Here is a 20,425-nt window from a genome sequence, read left to right as displayed (position 1 = left end):
GCCTTAAAGAAGGAAACAGTGTTTCACTGGCAAGGGGACAGAATTGATGACTGAAAGAGAGATGACTAGAGATGGGGGAATTTGCATTAAATTTTCCCCCCTAGGTATTTCCCAGGATATCTACCTAACACTTACTGTCCCAGAAGTCTGGCACATTTTCAATATAGTCCTTAGCATACCCAGCCCTCATATTATATCACCATCTCACATCCCAGGTCCTGACACTGAGAGGCTGCAGTGCACTTCAGTTACTGTTTCCAGATGCAAAGAGGTGAACTCACCAGCCAACCAAACTGACTTTAAATGAGCAAGATATTTCTGAATGTAGGAGTCAATCTGCTAAACTGTTTGCTGCCTGCTAATACGAGTGTTCATCTCCCCTTTGGTGGACAGTGCACATAGAGATGGGAAACTTTTGCTCTGCTCAAGACAGTATAATCTTTCTGGGTAGAGCTGATAGGGTTTTCACAAGACCTAGGAAGAACACTATCAGCCATGTTGACTGCTGTGACGAGGACAGGTCTGTTATCCATGGAAGGAGCAGCATTCTCAGAACTCTGAGAATTCTTGTGATCCGACAGCTATATGTTGTGTGCTCGCTTTTTAGTATCCATTCCCTGAGTAGAGAATTGGGAAGATCCCTTCAAAATAAATATCTGATTCTTTGCATTCACCAATTGTGGATGTGGAGAATGTACAGTTAAAAGTAGGTTTCTGCCAACAGGTGAGATGCAGAGGAGATACCCAGAATTACTGGTTAGGTATCATATGAACTCTGGATCATTGATGTATACTGTGTATGAGATCAGAATTCCCTATGGAGATCGGTAACAACTGGATTTTTGTTTCTGGGACACCACTTGTTTTCCAGTATTGGCCATCTTCAGTTAAAATTCTTCTGAGATGAGTCCTTGTGCCTGACAGTATTCATTCTCAGCACAGGCCTGCGGTATAGTAGAGCTGATTTTGACCGTCTAAACCCTCACCCTCCCATATCGTAAGAGGCTGTTCAGGGAATCACTCTCAGCCACAGGTCAGAGTCTTAAGTGAAGCAACTGACTGTCACCATCTACTCTGTATGCTATGTATCTAGGTATTTCTAACATACCTGCCCTCGTGGTAGCTCAATGAAGCTGCCACTACAAAGAAGAATCTTAACAGGAAAGGCCAGACTAAAATGCAGCATGGGGTTTGGTAGCCCATGATCAGGGAGATGGGTGGCCTTCCTAAAAGTAAAAGCAGCAGCTAAACGAGATACACGTGAGCTTAGAAACAGAAGACGATCACTCCAAGAGAGGAATAATCACAGGAATAAACCTTAAGTAATTAAGAATTTATTTCCATGCACACTTGTAATAAAAGAGCAGAACAGAGATTAAAAAATGACGACACCATCTTCAGCAGAATGTAATTCTTTATAGACCATTCTGAGAGTATTCGGTGAGGATCAGCAGCTATTTGAGTCCTGTAATAGCATCTATGGACATGAAATGTCACCAAACTGATTACGGTTCTTAAAGGCATGTTTTGTAAAACTTCATAAATGATAGGTTCATATTTCTATTAGTGGAAGGGTATAAAAACCTGTATTCTCATTTTATACCACTTTAACAGATATCTAAAAACCCCAGTATGATTTAACATTTGCAGTTTATTACATCAGTCTTTGTTATACCAAGGAAGGGACATCTTGCATCCTGACATTGGCATTCCAATTTGGAAGACTAAAGGTGTCCTAAAATTGTAAAGTGCTGCAATAACTTCAAATGACTTCATACTGATTCATTCCGAAATCCCAGCTATTTCTAAAATAAAGTGCTTAAGGAAATTTGAATGCTCTAAGTATGGGGGGGATGGGGGGAGGAGAGAAAATGTACTGCTTGGGACCTTATAACTCTCATATTCTGATCCTGTTGGAAATTTGCACTCTGATAATTCTAAATGGATTCCTGCAGTGTAAAGTTACCAGAAATTAGTGCAGCATTTCTTACTTCATTTTTCCACTACTTTATATGGTTATGAAGCAAGAAGCATATTGAACTGATTGAAGTTGGAGCCCAGAGATGGAAGTTGGCTGAGAACACAGTAGAACATACTCTGTTTCAAGGCTGAGCTCTAATGATGCAGTCTTGCTGTCGCAATAAATGGCTATGCACACAGATTTTTGTCTGGTTGGACATTTGGCTGCAGGTAAACATTCAGAAAGAGGTTTCCAAACCTCAGCTAAAGTCCAAAGTTTTTTTTTCAGCTTTTCCAGACAAATTCTGCTGCATACAACATTCTGTTCCACTTTAGAAAAATGGCTCTCTCTCAATTACTGAAACTAAATTTTTATGATCCTCTCAAGTAACTGATGCCTTATGAGACTATTATCTACTTACAGAGGGGTTGAATCTCTCAAAACAGGCAGAGAAAACTGTCACCTATCTGATTTAGAAAAGCTTTTCCATGTTTGGAAGGCCTGTTGTGGTTTTTGCCTGATAGAATTAACGGGTTGCAAGAAGGAAAGCATCACCCAGGAGGCATTTGAAAGAATGACACAGTGCGAACTAGCAATGGTTGGCAAGGCTGATTGTTCTCAGAGGCTGAAATTCTCTTCATTCTCAGGAAGCCAGAGTAATTGAACTCCATAAAAGTGAAGTACAGGGAGGCAAAATCAAATTTATCCCCAATGTGCAGGGCTACAGCATATACTCTACTTCCCAAGTGGCCACTATTCAAGCCTCTGGATTGGAATACCAGCCACTGGCTCTGTAACACTTGGGGAGACAACAGGGGTGAGGTAATATCTTTTATTGGACCAACTTCTGTTGGTGAGAGAGACAAGCTTTCAAGAAGAAGAGCTCTGCGTAAGCTCGAAAGCATGTCTTTATCTCACCAACAGATGTTGATCCAATAAAAGATAATATCTCACCCACCTTCTCACTTTAATATCCTGGGACCAATCCAGCTACAACAACTATGTAACACTTGCAAAGGAAGCGGAATAATGTCATTATCAAGACAATCCATGCTTAGACACCACGGTGATCAATGGTAGTATAGAAAATCCTAAAATAGATACAGAGACCACCAGTCCAACCCCAGCACCTCCCTCTGGGCCAGTTTATGTAGGGCTGGTAAAGAACTATTCAGCATAGTGTGTAAAGTCTGCCCCACCTCCACAATCAATCCAACTGTGAGGTCCCTCTCCCTATTACTGCACAGCCACAGAGCTCGACTTTCTATTCTGCTCCAAGAACTGGCTCCATGATAATGACAAAATTGATTTTGTTAGTTTCTCCATAACTCAAGAGACAATTTCCTCAGATCATAAAAAATGTCTATTTTTTAATAAAAACCAATCTTGCAAACTCAAATGGGATCTGAGGGTCAAGCTGGGTTCTTGAATTCTCACTCATTTTTACCAGCAACAAAAAACCTAAAGGCCCAATTCTGTCTTCAGTGACATTTGTGCTGCCCAGTAGAGTTGCACAGCTGTCACTCAGGACAGGAGTTGACCCTACAACTGGACAATTCTAAAGTAGTCACAAATTTTAGGTGCCCAGCGCAGGTCACTTCCAACCTGATTTATCTCTGATATCAGCTTCAGATAGGGGTGCTCCCCACCTCTGAAAAGCTGGGTTTTCACAAACAGAAACACAAAAATCAGAGGCCACTGTAGAAAATATTAGCCTTAATTCACATTTCTGCAAGAGAACGGACACCAGCTCCCTCTCTCCTCGCGGTGCGCGCCCTGCAGCGCTAATAGGAGTAAAATGCAGTCAGCCAATTTACTTCTGATACAGCACGAAGGAGGCAAATTCATCGAGTGAGAAGGTGACATATTTAGATAGAGCAGAACCCCGCCTCTAAGGGTAGGTCCACCAAGCAAAAGCTATGCACGGGCTATCCTACCCAAGCTAGCACTGCTAACAGCCAAGACGACAATGCAACCCAGGCTAGCAAACCAAATAAGTACCCAGGGTCAGTGCTGGGCTCGTACTACCCACATAGAAGCCCACGCTATGCTCTCTTCACTGCTATTATTACCTGCACTGGGTGAATTAAATCTAGCTTGGGTCAGCTAGCCCGTGCACAGCTTTTTGCTATGTAGACATAGCCTAAATGATGGATAGGACCTTTGCTAGATTCCATGCCAGGATTAACTTAATCCTGAGGCCCTGATTCTGCAGAGAGCATCATGTGGACCAGCCCTGTTGACCTCAGTAGGGCATCATGTGGGCATAGGAGTCTACTTGCACAGAACTCATTGCAGGAATTCGGGTCCACATCATTTGTTGAGAAAGATTCTCTAGAGCATATATGATTACAACAGAGTTACGGCGGAGACTAGTTTAGCCTAAGATGTGTAGCCAGGAGACAGTAGAAATTTTTCCATTGAAACCCTTTTTCCCCAAGTGGAAAACAAATCATGCCTGTTTGTGTCAAAAATGAGTCTCCAGGGGAGAAAAAAAATGATGAATAGGAAAAAAAAAATTGATTCCTGTCAAAAATATTTTTGATGAGTTCTAAATAGACTCTATTATCAATTCCCTGAAAACACCTACATAAGGTAACCCACAAATTGCCAAAGAAAACTCCTTTAAACCTATTACAGTCATGCTTGTAAACTTTCTTTCCCTCTCCAGAGGAGAAGGCTGAGGAATACATTTGGGGCAAAGGGTTTCCTAAAACACAGTTTCTCAACCTGTGGTACGCGAACCCCTTGGAGTATGCGAGACACAGGCAGGGGTACACAGTGAAAAACCCAGTGAAGGGAGGCGAGCGGCAGCCGCTGACTTCTGGGAAAGGCAGGTGGCAGCCGACTGCTTCCCACCCGGTCTCCGCTCCCAGCTGGGAGGCAAGTAGCCCACACAGTGTGATTTGCCCCAAGCCCACACCCCACCTAGGCATGGCCATGAGGAGCGCTACTATCCACTCTGGTGGGCCGCTTGTGCCTGCTCATACCTCACAAGTTCCCACCTGTGTGAGAACACCACGTGACCTCGCCATCAGGCCATAGTGAATGGCTGGTGTTGACCTTTGCTCCGATATGGAGGAAGAAGGGGAAAAACAGCAGGGGGTTTTGTGAGCTGCCACAGCCACACTGCACTGCAGAACACTTCTTTACGAGAAATACAGTCGTTCAGCGGTAAAGGGGGAAAAGATTGTATTTCTCAGAGAGGAAAATTGAGTGTTGGGGTACTTATTAAATTTTTCAGAAGTTAGGGGGTCCTTGCTACCTAAAAGGTTGAGAAACACTGTCCTAAAAAGACTCATTCCAGTAACTTACACATATATAGCAAATTGCACAGTTCTGCTTTCCATCCACCTACTGCTGCCCAATGCAACTGTATGCAATACCACATAGCGATTTGCATTTGTTATGCAAATATCAATATAAAGATATCACACAAAACAAACGCTGGAACCTCCCTTCACCCCTGTGGCCCGCCAGCTCTATCAATGGAACCCACCCGCCCACTCACACCTATTTATCTGTCACATTGAAATGAACAAACTGTTCAAGATACTGTGGGGTGGGTGAAGCTGGAAGGGGTGGGGCAGTTAAGGCACACATCAAGTCCTCCAGCTTCCTGCCTTTGACGGACCTGCACAATAGTGCACTGTTTTGGAGCATCCTTTCATTTCTTTGGTAGACAGGACTGGTTCACACCCACTGTGGTCTTTTAAAAAAGCTGCCAGCAGAAAAGGGATTCAGAAACTTGCTGCCTTTTTAATTTTTTTTTTCTCAATTAAAGGGAGCGACAGTACCTGAATTAGAATCCCACAACTTCAAACTGCCTGGATGTAACTTTCAAATAAATGCCTCCCAAAAGCCCCAGGCCCCTTTCTAGTCCAGCCAAACAAACAAAAAAACCTCACTTTTATTAAACTCTGCTATAAACATGGGTTCTGGATTTTCAACAATATAGCAATGCTCCTTACAGGCAGGTCTGCATTCAGGCTTACGGCTCAAGTTTGGTTGCTCAGTTTCAGCAGAAATAAAAGCGAATCTTAAATGATGACTGTAGAAAACTGCTTTCTAGAAGCATTTCTGAGTGTTTTTAATGCACAAGGTAAAAAAAAAATCAGCAAATTGGCACTCCTAGCGTCCCTGGATCTGAACTCTAATGATAAGCTGGATTTGTTTCAGATTCCTTTGGTCCAAATAGTCCTTGGGATAGTCCAGATAAGATTTTATCAAAGCTTATTTCCCTGCAGAGAAAATAAGTCTACAGAAGGAAAATCTAGCATTTGTTTGTGCTAGCAGCAAAATTAAGAGACTTGTAATTCTCACAAGATAATGTCAAAGGAACATATTCAGAGATACAAAGAACTGCAGATGGGATTTGGAGCTTGGTATTTGTGGTTTAAAGGTTATCTGGTCTAAAAGTAACTCCAACTGCACCTTCCTACCTTGTCTTCTTTCTTCCATAATGCTGGAAGGTGAGACAATAACTTAAAATGTTGTGGGTTTTGTTTCCTAAAGCCTTGATCCTGCAATCAGCTGGGGGGGAAGGGGGGGCCCGAGGGCAGATCCCCTATGAAGCCAATTGTAATTCATGAAAGCATTACAATCTACCTAGCATCAAATTCAATGAAAGACTGGAAGACTATGCTTAAACAAAGTCATGGCTCCATTTCCCTATTTTAGCGTGACAGTGTCTGACTCGATTGCTATGAATAATCAATACATGGAAGTTCCTGACAATTAATATTCAACATTATAAAGCGTCTCCTCTGCCTTCCTGCTGTATTTAGCAGCCAGTTGTAAAAAATACCCTCAACTCAGGCCTATCACACTGCTTGAAGTTTTTTACCAGCTATTCACTTCTTCACTTCCTATAACGTTTGATTGAAGTCTATGGGATGGTTAAAAAAAAAAAAACAACACACACACCTGTAAAGGATAATATTGCCCGTTATGTTATATAAGTTTTTAGAGTAATTTCCATAAACTTGTATTCAAAACCTACTGGTTTAATGCCTATTAAATTCCATAGCATTTTTCCATAAGGGTCTTGATATTGTGTGTTCTCAGTTTAAATATTTGCTCTGAGTATTGTATCCAATAACTGCCTGGATAAGAAGGTATAAGTTAATGTAAAATGGAACATTAATTACTGCCAGTGTGTGTGTGATGGGGGCGGTATGTGAATCTATAGGTTCTGTATGAGGAGTTACTTTTGCTAATCTGCAAAAGATTTTGGTTGCTTTTTGGCATATTTTGGAGTTATGCCACTTGTATGTTTCAAGAAAAGACCATGTAGGGTAAAGAGATGTATAAAAGGCTCTCTCCCTTTCAATGCACTTTTGAGCACAGAGTTGTTTGTTCTTTTTTGGAGATGCTGGTTGGAAGCATAGTGTGACTGGGCAATCCAAAGAGAGTTGATCGACTGTGTTATGGTTCATGTATTGTGAAAATTAACCTTACCTTGTTTGTAAGTTGTGGGTTTGATTATGCGATTCCAGCTAGGTGGGAACCTGCTATTTATCCTAATCGTCCTCCTTGTCTTAATAGTAGAGGCACATGCAGAAACTTAATCTATTTCTACTGAGAAGGGAAGTATGACACTTAGGTCATGGTTTTTTTTGGGAAATGTAATATTATTGTGAACCATTGTGTTGTTAAACCCTGATTATTTATAATTAGCTACCTTAAGGAATGTAGCTGTAGTACTATGAAAGGGAGATAAGTCACCTGGTCTGTTTGCAGCTAAGGGAAGTTTGTAGTGGAGTTCAGACACCAATAAGGGTAAAATGAAAACAAATGGAAGTACGGCTGTCCCACTAAGTTGTAGGAAAGAGGACTTAATGCTTCTTTAATGCTGTAAATTAGCAGTAACTCTCTAGGCTGGCTGGTAGTGGTTTATTTCTATAATTTTACCTTTTCGCTTCTCTCCTTTATTTTTTCAGTTGAAGAGTTCCTATATAATCCGTCCCTCATTCTTCAGTGCGATATGCCAGTTTCTCACAGCCACTCTGTTTGCCAGAAACACAAGGAGGCCAATTTCTTTAAATCTGATTTTTAATCCATTTTCCCACCCAAATAAAAAAATAAAAGGAACAAGCAGCAATGATTTGAAACAACACAGTTGTGTAGTCAGACATCTTATATTTAGCTAGCACTCCTTTCAAAAAGGATGCAGAACATGTTCTCTCCTACAGGCCTAGAGCCTTCAAAATTAAGGTGGGAAACAATGACAATATTTACAGTTGAGATTTGCTGAGGTGCAGTTTATGGCACTTTCTATGCAAGGAACTCAAAGCGCTTTTCAAATATTAGCAGTGGTGTGCCATGACATGTTTAGTAAGGCATGCAATTCTACACTTGCATGTAAGGTGTGGTGCCTACGAGGTCATGCTGTGCAGATTAAATGGTGTCCTCCAGGCACGTTAAAGGACTGGACAGAACCGTCCCGTGGACGCAGCCGGTCAGTCATTTCAGATGCTTGTAGAAATGAATCCTGGAGCATCAGTGCATGCATTGCACACACAGACAGCATATCACTGAATATCAGTGAAGTTAGTTCCACAAGAAGCCTGTAAAGTGGGCGAATCTTCTCTGTTCTCCGAGAATGAGGCATTTAAGTGGTTCACCCAGGATTACACAAGAAGTCTTTACAGTGCAGGAAATAGAATCCTTGCATTCCAATTGCCAAACCTATACCTTCCTCCCAAGTCCACACTGCTTGCTGTTAATAAACTATACCCTCACTCTTTTGGACCTATGAAATATTCTTTAGACCAGAGACCCCACTTCCTCTATAACTACTTTTTAGTTAAAGTATGGTTCACAAGAGGGACCTAAAAATGTGTGGTTCCATATTTTTGTCCCAATTCTCAATGGGGTCCGCAAGGGCACAAGGGTTCTACTGCACAGAATTCACTGCAGGATGGTAGTCAGTGTGTTTTACTGACTTTCATACCATATCTGCTCAGTTTGAGTAAAAAGGTGCATTTCCTAACAGCCAGCTCTTCAAACTCAGCCTGGGATCTGACAGTCAAGCTGGGTTCTTTCCATCTCGCCCATCACAACCAGTCATAAGGGTTCTGCAAATCAAATCAGGATCTCTCTCAGAGATACCAAAGCAACCCCATTGTCTTCAAATTTTGTCCAATTACCTTTAATTGGAATTGTACTCTAGGGCCTAATTTTGCCTGCTGAATAAACATTACTGCCGATGACAAACAAGATGGAAAGAACCCAGGGCACATCCCTTTATTTCTAAAATGAGCGCAGTTAACAGAAAAAATAGTGAAATGAAATTAATGTAGAATTCCTCTATGTCATTTTCAGGGTACAACGACTCTAACACCCTTGAAATACTAACTACTCAGCTAAAAGGTATATGGCTGGATTTATCTTTTGCCTTTCACACTACTGAATAGCTGTTTTTGTGCATTCCTGTTAAAATTATTAGTATGATGTTATTCCACTAACAAGGACAAACATTTATCTAATATGCTACATTACACTAAAGCTTTACTGTAGTGATTTTTTTAACTCCTGAACATCCCTGTTTCATTCCTGATAAAGTTTAATTCAACATTTTTTTCTCTTCAGGCAAATGTGTCTGGCTGAGAATATTACAGTAAGTTAATAGTACGTTCCTACCATGTAATAAAACACTTGTTCTAAATTATATCTCCTCCAGGACTCTTCTATTCAAAACGTACTATGCTCATCAGGTTTTGAATATATTTTCATTCCTGCATAATGCACAGTAGTATATAACAAAATATTAGTCTATAGCTAGAAAGATGCCAAGATCTTTTAAAAAAGAAATGTACTAGAAAGCACTCAACAAGAACAATAAATGATTGAAACATCCTATACTTGTTATACGACGGAATGCATTTATCATCATCATTCTCCTCATTTTACCATACACAAATCTTTCTATCAAGCATCAACAAATTTGGCCTTTTGTCTCTGTTTCATCATTATGCCTTTTTGTTTCCTTACTCTAGTTAGTGTTCATCAATTTTAAATAGTCAACTAGAATTTTGCCACATCATTATGGGCTTCACTTATTGAGTATCAACAGCCACCTGCCTCATACTTGTTTTGGCAACAAAATGTATAGCATTCAGTGCAGGTACCTATTCTTGCAAACAATTATCTCTTTAATATAACAGTGGGAGGAATGCTGTTTTCTTGTTTCATTGGTCTCGTGCTATTGCTATCTTGATAGTAATTGATTGGCAAAAAGGGACAATCAAAGTCACCTACTGTAGCTTCCCCTCTTGTCTCTCTGTCGTCGGCTCACGTTTGGCACCGCATAGTAATGGAACTATAGCACTTTGGGAACAATACGCAATTACTTCTCAGGCTGCCTCACTGGATCAGCTTTCTTACTTGTGAATGCTTCAGATCTCATCCCCGATCATTATGGTGCAGTGTGCAGCCACTTTTCTATCAAAATATTAAAGGGCTTTTACCTACCGAAGATTTTGAACCTTAAGATGCCCATCTTATTATTTCCAATAAGTCCTATGATAATTAGAACATGCTATCAAAAGGAAAGATGGTCTCATGGTTAATGGATTGCATTGTGTTGCAGGCAACGTAGATTAATTTCCCAGATGTGCACAGGCTTCCAGTGTGACTTTGCAGAAGTCACTTCACCATTCTGTGCCTCAATTCCCCATTTGTAAATGGGGATAATTATACCTCCTTTCTCACACCCTTTTTCTGTCTTTCCCATTAGATGGCAAGCTCTTTTGGGCAGACACTGTATCTTCAAGTGTACGTGCAATACCTAGTACTATGGAATTCCAAATTCCTCTGCACCCTTTAAGTGATAAACATAATACAAATAATTAATAATAGTTGTCCAGAAGCTCAGATGGTGTAAATCAGCATAATTCCCAGTTGGAATTATGAAGTCAATGGGCCAGATTCTCAGCTGCTATAAACTGGTGTACCTCCACTGAAGTCAATGGAGCTATGCTGACTTACACCTGTTAAGGATTTAGATCAACATTCTCTGATTAACCCTTCAAAATAATTTGTTTTTTCACCCTCATCAGATTCTTCTCATTTATTCCCTGGGGATAGTTCATTCATACTGTTTACATTTTCAGATATTAACTGCTGGATCCATTTGTGACACCATCTCTTCCCTTTGCCAGCCTCAATGATTCAGTGAAAGAGCAGGGTTCAGAACATATCCCTGCCATTCAGCAGTTGAAGTAGGAACTGTTCTGCCAAAAAGTTCTCTGTTCTAAAGCACTGGTCCGACCCAACCCTGAAAGCACCATTGATCTGGAAATGAGTGTAATTAGCAGCATAAATGATGTGTTATTTATGACATGAGTCAACATAGTAAATCTCCAGTGGTTCACTAACATTACCATGCAAATAAAAGGAGGTGGTTAATGGGCCATGTGTTGAAAACAGACCACTTGCTTCTACATTTGGAAATGAAAGGCAAGGGTGCGAGATATGATAGTTCATCATCTTGTCATTCCCGAGTCTTAGAAGTGGAAAATCCAAGACTCCATCCCACAAAGGATTGTCAGCTTTGAGCATTATCCATGTTATCACAGAAGCACCAAAATTAAAGTTAGAAGTCATCCAGTCCACCCCCATGACAGTAATTAATGGTTCCCTACAATGTTTCACATAACATATTATGGGACAATATTTAAAGAACTATATGGAAATATAACATGAGGACCACTGCCCCAATTCAGAATAGGATTTAGGAAGAATCTTAACAATAGGCTTAAAATAATCAGACTTAAGCACATGCTTAAAGTTAATCATGGGCTTCAGGGCTATAGTGAATAGGTGTTAAGAGCTGTGCCTTCCACCCCATTTTCTTGTAAATTCTTCCCTAATGTCATTTCTTTAGTTTCAACAGAGTTGAACTAAGGATGAATCTGACCCTCTGTCTTAGTCACCTCATGAATTACTAGACCTTATACAAATAATCAGTTCTTTGCTGTAATATCTGAGCACCTCACAATCCTTAATGTATTTAGCCTCCTTTCCTGTGAGGTAGGAAAGTATCATTATATAGATGGGGAACTGGACACAGTGAGGCTAAATGACTTGCCCAAGATCACACAGGAAGCCTGTGGCCGAGTGGGGGAATTGAACCAGGATCTTTAGAGTACCACACAGTTGCCCAAACCATTGGACCATCCTGTGTCTCATCACTAATTAAGAGTGAAATTATCCCATGTACAGCATGCCTCAACAATGTCTATTTGCCACATCAGCCCTATTTTGAAGGCTTACATGGCACTTACGTTGGTGCTGGCCTTCTGTAGAGGGTGAATTTTACCTTCAGTGAATATTTAAATCACCAGGTTCAGCTGTGACGTGCAAATGTACGTGATAAATCCTAAAATTCCAAGCAACCCTGATGGGACTTCTAAACTGAGATATATTTAGAGCCACGTATGCCATCAATCAAAACAGAGATATTAATCCGATACCCAACGCAGGGATATCAGATTAACAGATTTTTGAACCTGTACCTCAGTAATGAATAATATGTTAACCTAAGATTTTACACTTTGGTCATGCTTCTGTGCCATGAAAAACTGGAAGGAATGATTCCCTACTGTCAGCTGGTTGGGTCTAAAACAGGGCACACTGAGTGTGAAATACTGGTGTGACAGTACAGTATGCCTAAAATGCGTGTCTTCTTCTCCAGCAGCCACTTGCAGTGATGAGAAATGACACTGTGTGTAATGGATAAGATGGGACAGTCATAAACTCCACGACTGATCTACAGCAAGGGTGATATAACAATATGTTCTGCTTCAATAGTGCTGCTGCTATTAGCTGTGTTTTGATACATCCTTGCGAAGACACTGCTTTATTGTTTAGGAATGTACTTCTCCTTTCCTCTCCCCAGTTGTAGTGCTTTTCCTTGGAGTAGTGCATACAACTTTACACGGTTCAAAATCAAAGCTGTGCGTAGACGAGTCACTCCATTTAAATACATATGCATTAGAACTCTCAGAAATTAAACTCATTTCACTGAATTATTAGTGAAAAACAAATAGTGTGAGACTAAAAGCTGTCGTATGTGATTTACTAATAAGATCCAATAAGCACTATTTATATCAATACATTATTTTTCACTCAGAAAATAATATTAGAAGCTATACAAATTAGATACATTTAAAAAAAATAATCCCATCATTGATGAAATATGCACGTGATAAAGTTGTTGCAAATATATATTTCCTATTTTGTTCTGCTTTCAATTATTTATTCCTGCTCTTGTTTAACTGTAATTAATACCAGTGGGAACATATACTGGGCTTGTTTTACAACTGCTCTTGCAAGGAGAAGAAAGTCACACCTCCCTGACAGGACAAGGACAGCATTGGAAGATGTTGGACAGGGTTTGCATTATCCATTCTCTCCCCAGGGTCCTGCTCATGGTACAGCTTTGGGAACTGATGTGCAATTGAAGCCATGTGATGCCTTCTTGCCTGAGACTGTGGATTGAACTGGGCACCACCAGAGCTAAATTCATAAAGCTGCTGCAGCTGGAGCTAAAGAGCCAATGCCCTGCAGCTAGGGACTGTGACAAATCATACATTCTGTGAATCAGCATAGAGGAATTTTAGGATTTACAGCAGACATTTGCACATCACATACTCCTCATAGGCTATGACCTCAGTGATGCTGCACAGAGATGCAGCAGTACAACCACCCAGAGTTAACCGCGGGATTAAGCCTTTAAATGACTGTCTGATCTATTTATGGTCTGGATCCAGCCTCTCTCACATGAGTGACAACCTTACTATTGACTTCTTGGGTGGTGGCCAAAACGCCTCAATGAAAGCCATCTGAAAATGTGCTGAATCAGCACAGCCACCTTTCTCAAGCCATGCTAGGACTGCTCATGTCCAGGTCGTCTCATTGGAGTTGGTATTTGACATCTGGCATTGCTGCAACCTATCTCTAAGCATAACTGTCCACCGGTGAGAGCTTTGCACCCTCCTTTATACTGGTGCAATAGGGGTATGCTGGAAAAAAGCAATCAACAAAAGGGCATAAAGAAAGCTACTTCTATTTGCCCATACAGGAGATAATGGGATAATGGTTAGGGCACCAGCCTAGGGCTTGGGAGACCATCAAGTCTCTGCTCTGTTACAGACCTCCTGTGTGACCTTGGGTCAAGATTTTCCAAAAGTAACTGGTGATGTTGAGTACTCAACTTGAGATGGCTTAAAGAGGCCTGATTTTCTGAGGGTGCATGTTTAACATTTAAAAAAACCATTCAATCTATCAGGTCCTTTTCTTAAGTTGTCCCAAGTGAAGCACCCAAAAACATAGCCACCCAAAATCACTAGTCACTTTTGAAAATCTTCGCCTTAGTCTCTTTGTACCTCAGTTCCCCATCTGTAGAATGGAGATAATAGCACTGCCCTATCTCACAGAGGTGTTGTATGTATTAATAAGTTACAGATTTGCCAGCCATTCAGATGATATGTTAATAAGGGCTGTGTAAGTACCCAAGATAGATTGCTTGATACCCCTGAGAATGCAAGTAATTAGAGCTGGCTAAAATTCCATTGATTTTATATTCTGCAAGAATATTTTCATCATTTTTCCACCAGCATTAAAAATCCAAATTTTTCTTCTTTTGAAGTAATGAAAATTAATGCGATGCAACAGCAGCGTTCAGGCATCTTTAGTAACTATTCATAAAAAACCTTTTTAACAAACACATGCCAAAATAATTAACCAATCTGTTAAATTTACACAGTGCTTGCTATTGTGATGTAAATTGTTATACAAGATTTAAAAATAATTTGTCGGAATGGTATTAAGATCAGGGATATTTATCAATACATTATTAATATTTTTATAAAGAGTAACAAATTGCAATGTCTATTAAAGGGATATTGCTTTACAATACAAGCACTAACAAATTTGTAATCTCAAAAAAACCATCTGTCCTGTCACGCTCTTATCATTTGGCTGCTGTTATCTTTTTCGGCACTTTTAGCACTTGATTAATTAATAATTGTTGCTCAGGTCATGCTGCTCTGCAACTCCTATGCCCTGACTGTGAATCATAATCTGGTACTAAAAATTTAATAGGTGCACTGCAGTGCTATCTGAGATGCATCCTGCGGCGTGTTAAAATAACTTATTTTTTTTGTAAATATAGCCTTTTTTTAATATAAAGGGAGGATTAGACTTCAATCATTCCAAATGCTACCAACAACAGTAATTAGCAGCTACGCAGGTTCATTGAAAGATTACCTGATAAGAATCCAATTAGTTTTTTTTTAAGCCATCATTACACGTTATTGAACTCTATTTTCATGCAGTGCGTTTGAGTTCATTAGATACCCGTATAAGCTGAAATGGTCAATACTTTTTTTAAAGGATGACCTCTGAGAAACTCATTTTCAAATTGTGTGTGTCCAGCTCTCTGAGGGACTATTCATTTTATCAGACAGCCTCCCCGCACTTCTTCCTGAGTGATTCACATGGACAATAGTGTGAGACAACAGCCACGATGAACTGCAAGCAACATCTGTGAGCTTAATGGAAGAGTATTGTCTTCACATGTTATACAGCTTTGATTATATTGTAAAGGAGGTGCTGGGTCTTTTATAACATACAATCCAATAAGTACTGCTGCCTCACAGATTACATCTGATACTTGTCTTCCTACACCATAAATAACCTTGGGAAAAAAAATAAAATCCTCTTCACAAGTGAAGTTCCTTGAGACAATTACTTATTGTTAAATTAAACGTGTTGTTTACAGTCTGTGTACGTGCGTATGTAAATTATATAAAACTTTCTACAAGACCCAACAAACCACAGACACTGTCAGTTTGTATTATAAATGTAGATCTCTACATCTACTGTTAGTGCCGTCCAAGATGTATCTTAAATTAAACCAAAGGTCCGGATTCTCACTTACATTGAGTCCCCTTTACACTGCTCTGGTAGAGTAAAGAGACCTTAAAATAAAGAGATCTGCTTAAATGCCATTTCCATTTAAACCCACACTAGACCTTCTGCTACTTCCAAATGTACCAGTTCAAAGTAGAATCAGGCCCTCTCTGTTTAAAACCAGATGGCATCCTCTACGAAACACGAGTGGAGAAATATCAGTTAGCTTCAGGGTTTTGCTGGTAGCTTGCAACCCTACAGAATTATTTATGTTGCCTGGCAGTAATAATAATCAAACAGCACGTGAGAACAAAGAGTTCACTATGTCTGGTGGGAGGAAAAATGTTCCAAAATTTTTCTACTAAAAAAAACCTATGAAATATCATGAATTTTTGTGCGCCTCCCCCCCCCCCCCAAAAAAAAAAAGGAAAATGGGAGCAATGAAGCATTAATTTTAATATTATTATTAATTTATTATTATTAATTATTATTATTAATGTGAACCACCCAACAACCCGATCCTGCAACCTGCTCCACATTTGTCAGTGGGGTACCAAGCAGGTGCAGGCAAAGATGTTTGTAGTTTGTTTCAGTGTCTAAGGGCTTGTCTACACAGCAAGTTACTGCATGGCAATCCAGGGTGTGAATCTACATGCTCCAGCTTGCCTCGCAGTAATGTCTTGTGTGGACACTGCTATAGCACATTGAAAGTCCTGGAGCCCTAAAACAACATATTAGCAAACTTTATAGATCAGAAGAGGTCAGTGAAAATGAGATTAAACCCTTAACTGAGCACATAATAGGGTTTACGTAAACAATTAATAGAATGAAGTGAGAAGTCACCCTCAGTCTATGTAAGAAGGAAAACACTTTGGATATCTATCTAAGACATTTATCTGAAGCTGGCCACAATAGAATCTCGGGGGCCTTATAAGAGTTTACCTAAATATTTTGATTGTGTAACAGAAAGAAATGCAGCCTTTTAATGTGGGTGTTTAATAAATAATAATAATAATAATGGCGTAAAACTGAATACATAAAAAACTTGAACCAGTTCTAGTGTTGAGGTTGGCAAGGCCTCACATGACCATCAAAAGAAATTGGACACTGTGGCAGCTCTTTGCTCGTATGAAATGAGCGTGCAACCTGGGAAATCAAGCAGACACAACCTTGAGACAGCTTGGAATGCTAATGTAACAGGCTAGGTATTACAGGTGGCCAGATCCTCAGCTGGTGTAAATTGGTATAGCTCCATTGAAGTCAATGATTAATACCAGCGGAGGCTCTGGCCCAAAGAGCTTGGAAAGCTGAGAAAGAATCATAGTTATGCCATGCTGTAGGTATTTTGCAAAGCACACTTTTTTCCCCAGCTGGAGTGGCCTGATGTCTACAATTTAGAATGAATTTTTATTCTGATTTTTCCCCTTTCTCTCCTCTACTATACAAATAATCTTTGCCTCCCTATAAAACAACTGCAACACAGAGACTTAAATTGGGACTGACCATTGGTTGGGTGCCTCTGAAAGAGCGAATCTGAACTCTGATCTCAAAGAAGGTGGAGCTGAGAGCAAGGTAATGGTCTGACCCTTCTGTTATTGGCCAAAGGGGTTGTAATCCCACATCCCAAACTGACCTCCAGTGTTAACAGAAGCTATCTGGAGAATCAAACAAAATCTCCAGGGTGCTAGATTTAGTTACAGTAAAAATAACTTAATTCTTTATGTGGGACTGTTTTTCATCACATAAATGAAGAAATCAAGAATAGAAATTTAAGAGGAGATGAACTGTTATAATCTTCATGGTTCAATCATCTCAAACGGCACAAAGAAAGTAAAAGATTTAAATAATTTAGGCCAAGTTGTTCACTTTCCTTTGTTCTCAAGAAAGAACAACTTCAAAGACTAAAAAATAATAGATACCACCGATTTCCATGTAACAAGTCTCTTGGGAACAAACCTGGCATACGATAATAACAAATGAACTAAATTATTTGAATAACCTTAACTATTTGACCATTTTTTCTGTTGGGTGGCATCAGTGTTGCTTGTTATAGCTTTGCCAGACAGATCAGATGATTTTAGAAGAGAAGAGTTGATATCAAAAAGAGTTTGAGACACTTTGACAGATATTTCCAATAGTTCTGAAAAAAAAACATCTTAAAGTATTCAGGATCACAAAGATTCAGAGCACTTTGTCTGAACTTTGTAATCACTTGCTGGAGAACAAGAATAGTAAAGAGTAAATAAGAATCTAGTATAACTAATTAAAATCAAATCACTCACTATTTGCTACCTATTTTTATTCTCTCAAGAAAAAAAAAATTCTGAACTGTAATTTTTCTTTTTTTAGTAGTATTGGCCCTTTCTTTTTTTTTTATGCCAACCTAAAAAGCATTCCCCTAAAGCTTGAACAAGGTCATCACGATCAGCATTAGTTTTGGACAAAACCACTCACACAAAAAATATATGCAACATATTTTGCCCTCTCTTCTGTTTGTGAATTATCCTCAAATTAAAATAAGGACCTCCAGAGTTATAATAGCAATGACCAAAAACAAAGGAAGAATTTTGGAAGGAATATAAGCCACCATAGTTCACAGCATAAGCTAACCTCTAGTTAATGTGAATTAGGAAGGAACTTTCCCAGTTATTCCAAAATTGCTCGGTTCCAAAAATGCAGGAGTTTCCTGGAATACTGGCCACTGTCAAAAACAAGATACTGGATTAGATGGGCCAGTGGTTTGAGTCGGGGTAGTATACCTTTTTACAAATTGTTTGTTATTTGGAACAGCTCAATTAACATTTTGGATGGGATTTGCAAAAGCAGCAAGTGCTGGTCTAACCTTTGCTGTCACTGGAATCAATAGCTACTGACTTCAATGGAGGAAGAGTTAGACCAGGGCTTCTGTAAAAAAAATCACACCCTTAATGAAAACAAACATCAGTCCACAAGTTGTTTGCAAAGTGTTTGCTTCAACCACTGTTTGAGTAAAATTTTCAAAAATGCAGAAGTGGCAGAGGAGCTCCATTGAGGCAGTGAGATTTAGGTTCCCAAAATAACTTGGGTGCTCTTGAAAATTGTATTATATTTCCTATTTGTTGTGGATGGTGTATGAGTCTCAGGGTATCGTTTCTGCTCTCTGATTGATGACTGACATCTTATATAATAAAGGTAGAGGGAAAATCAAAGGTATTTCAAGATGGCTGCAGAAAGCATATTCAATAGAGTTTTGCTTTCCAAGAACCAATATATTTATATCTCTATCATTCAAATGTTTGTGGAAAAACAAAAGAAGCTGTGAATACATCTGAGGCAAATTCACGGTTTTCATTTGAACAAATGTTCACCAACACACTTTTGCATCTCTCTCCATCATGGAAATGTGTTTTGCTTTATAACAACCCTGGATAAGATACCATAAATCTCGTGTAATAGTAAACAAAATAATTAGGATTGGCTGAATTTGATTTTTCTTTTTTATAATTTCAATGGATAATAGCGATGTTTGTTTAAGATTTTTTATTTTTATCCATTTAAATTTTCACAGTTATGTAAAATTATGGGTTTATGGCATTTTTTCAATATTAATTGATTTAAATTTTTGTGGGAAGTTAGTAGGGAATCAGACAACGGGGGGGGCGGGGTCAGACAATAATTATTTAACAACAGTAGATGATGACATTTCAAAAAATTGAAGCTTTATCATTAAACCACAACTATCAACATCACATGTCAAAATATATAAAGTAAGTATCCTTAAATCAGTCTCTAATAATTTATCAAGCAGCATTTTTCTTACTTTGTAAATTTTGATGATTATCAATGGAAACATTTTTTCATCCGTTTGTGTGTACACGGTGAAATTGACATTTACTGATTAAAAATAGCTAATCCTTCCAGCCTTAAAAACAATGAAAATACTTCTTACTGATTGGGGTGGGGGAGAGAGAGGACAGAGGGTGGATATGGTCATAATCCAGCCCTTTGACCTATGGCCGTAGAGCAGCAATGCTGGGAATGCAAGTGAACCTGTAGTCACACTGTTCTCCTGCGGCCTGGTTTACACAACGTTTTTGTGTAACTAATTCAATTAGGAGCATCATTTTTTGCCACAGTAGTTACATCAGTACAACCTCTAGTGTGGATGAACTTGTATCCATATGAAGTTGCCTTATACCAGTATAACTTATTCCCTGTCCAGCTGAGACGGCCTTACGGAAGAGCCATGAAGGCAGTTGCCCTGGGCACCAACTTCCAGCGGTGCCAAATCAACATCTGATGGGCAGAAGTGCCAAATTGGGGGGTTTGTTTATTTGGTCAGCAGTTAGGGGAGGCAAGAAAAATGTCTTATACCCTGAGCAACAAAACACCGAGAACCGGCAAGCTCTAATTACTATCTCGCCAGCATTACGTCTCCCTGAAGCACGATGCCTGTTCCTCCACTGCGCAGGCATAAAAGAGAGCTGCTCTCTCCCTGTCCTTCTGAATCAAACCCTTATCTTAGCAGAACGGCCATATAAACTGTAACCATCTGGCATATATAGG

General features: G+C 39.5%; 1 protein-coding gene across 8 annotated transcripts in view; it reads right to left on the bottom strand.

Moving 5' to 3' along the window:
* The window catches only part of ERBB4 (erb-b2 receptor tyrosine kinase 4), an 885,692-nt gene that overhangs the window by 780,568 nt on the left and 84,699 nt on the right, over window positions 1-20,425 (bottom strand). Inside the window, exon 2 of one of the 8 annotated variants that reach the window (XM_067548721.1) lies at window positions 7,874-7,968. The exons of 6 other annotated variants lie outside the window; for them this stretch is intronic. The gene's annotated coding sequence lies outside the window, so the exon portion shown is untranslated. Of the gene's footprint in view, window positions 1-7,873; window positions 13,059-20,425 lie in introns of those variants that run through there. One more of the 8 variants, XM_067548722.1, reaches the window with a different exon arrangement.

The sequence above is a fragment of the Emydura macquarii genome, unplaced genomic scaffold (genome assembly GCF_026122565.2).
Source record: "Emydura macquarii macquarii isolate MOO-44397 ecotype Brisbane River unplaced genomic scaffold, CSIRO-AGI_Emac_v2 contig_1253, whole genome shotgun sequence".
Taxonomy (NCBI): Eukaryota; Metazoa; Chordata; order Testudines; family Chelidae; genus Emydura; species Emydura macquarii.
This window is presented reverse-complemented; position numbering and strand designations above follow the sequence as displayed.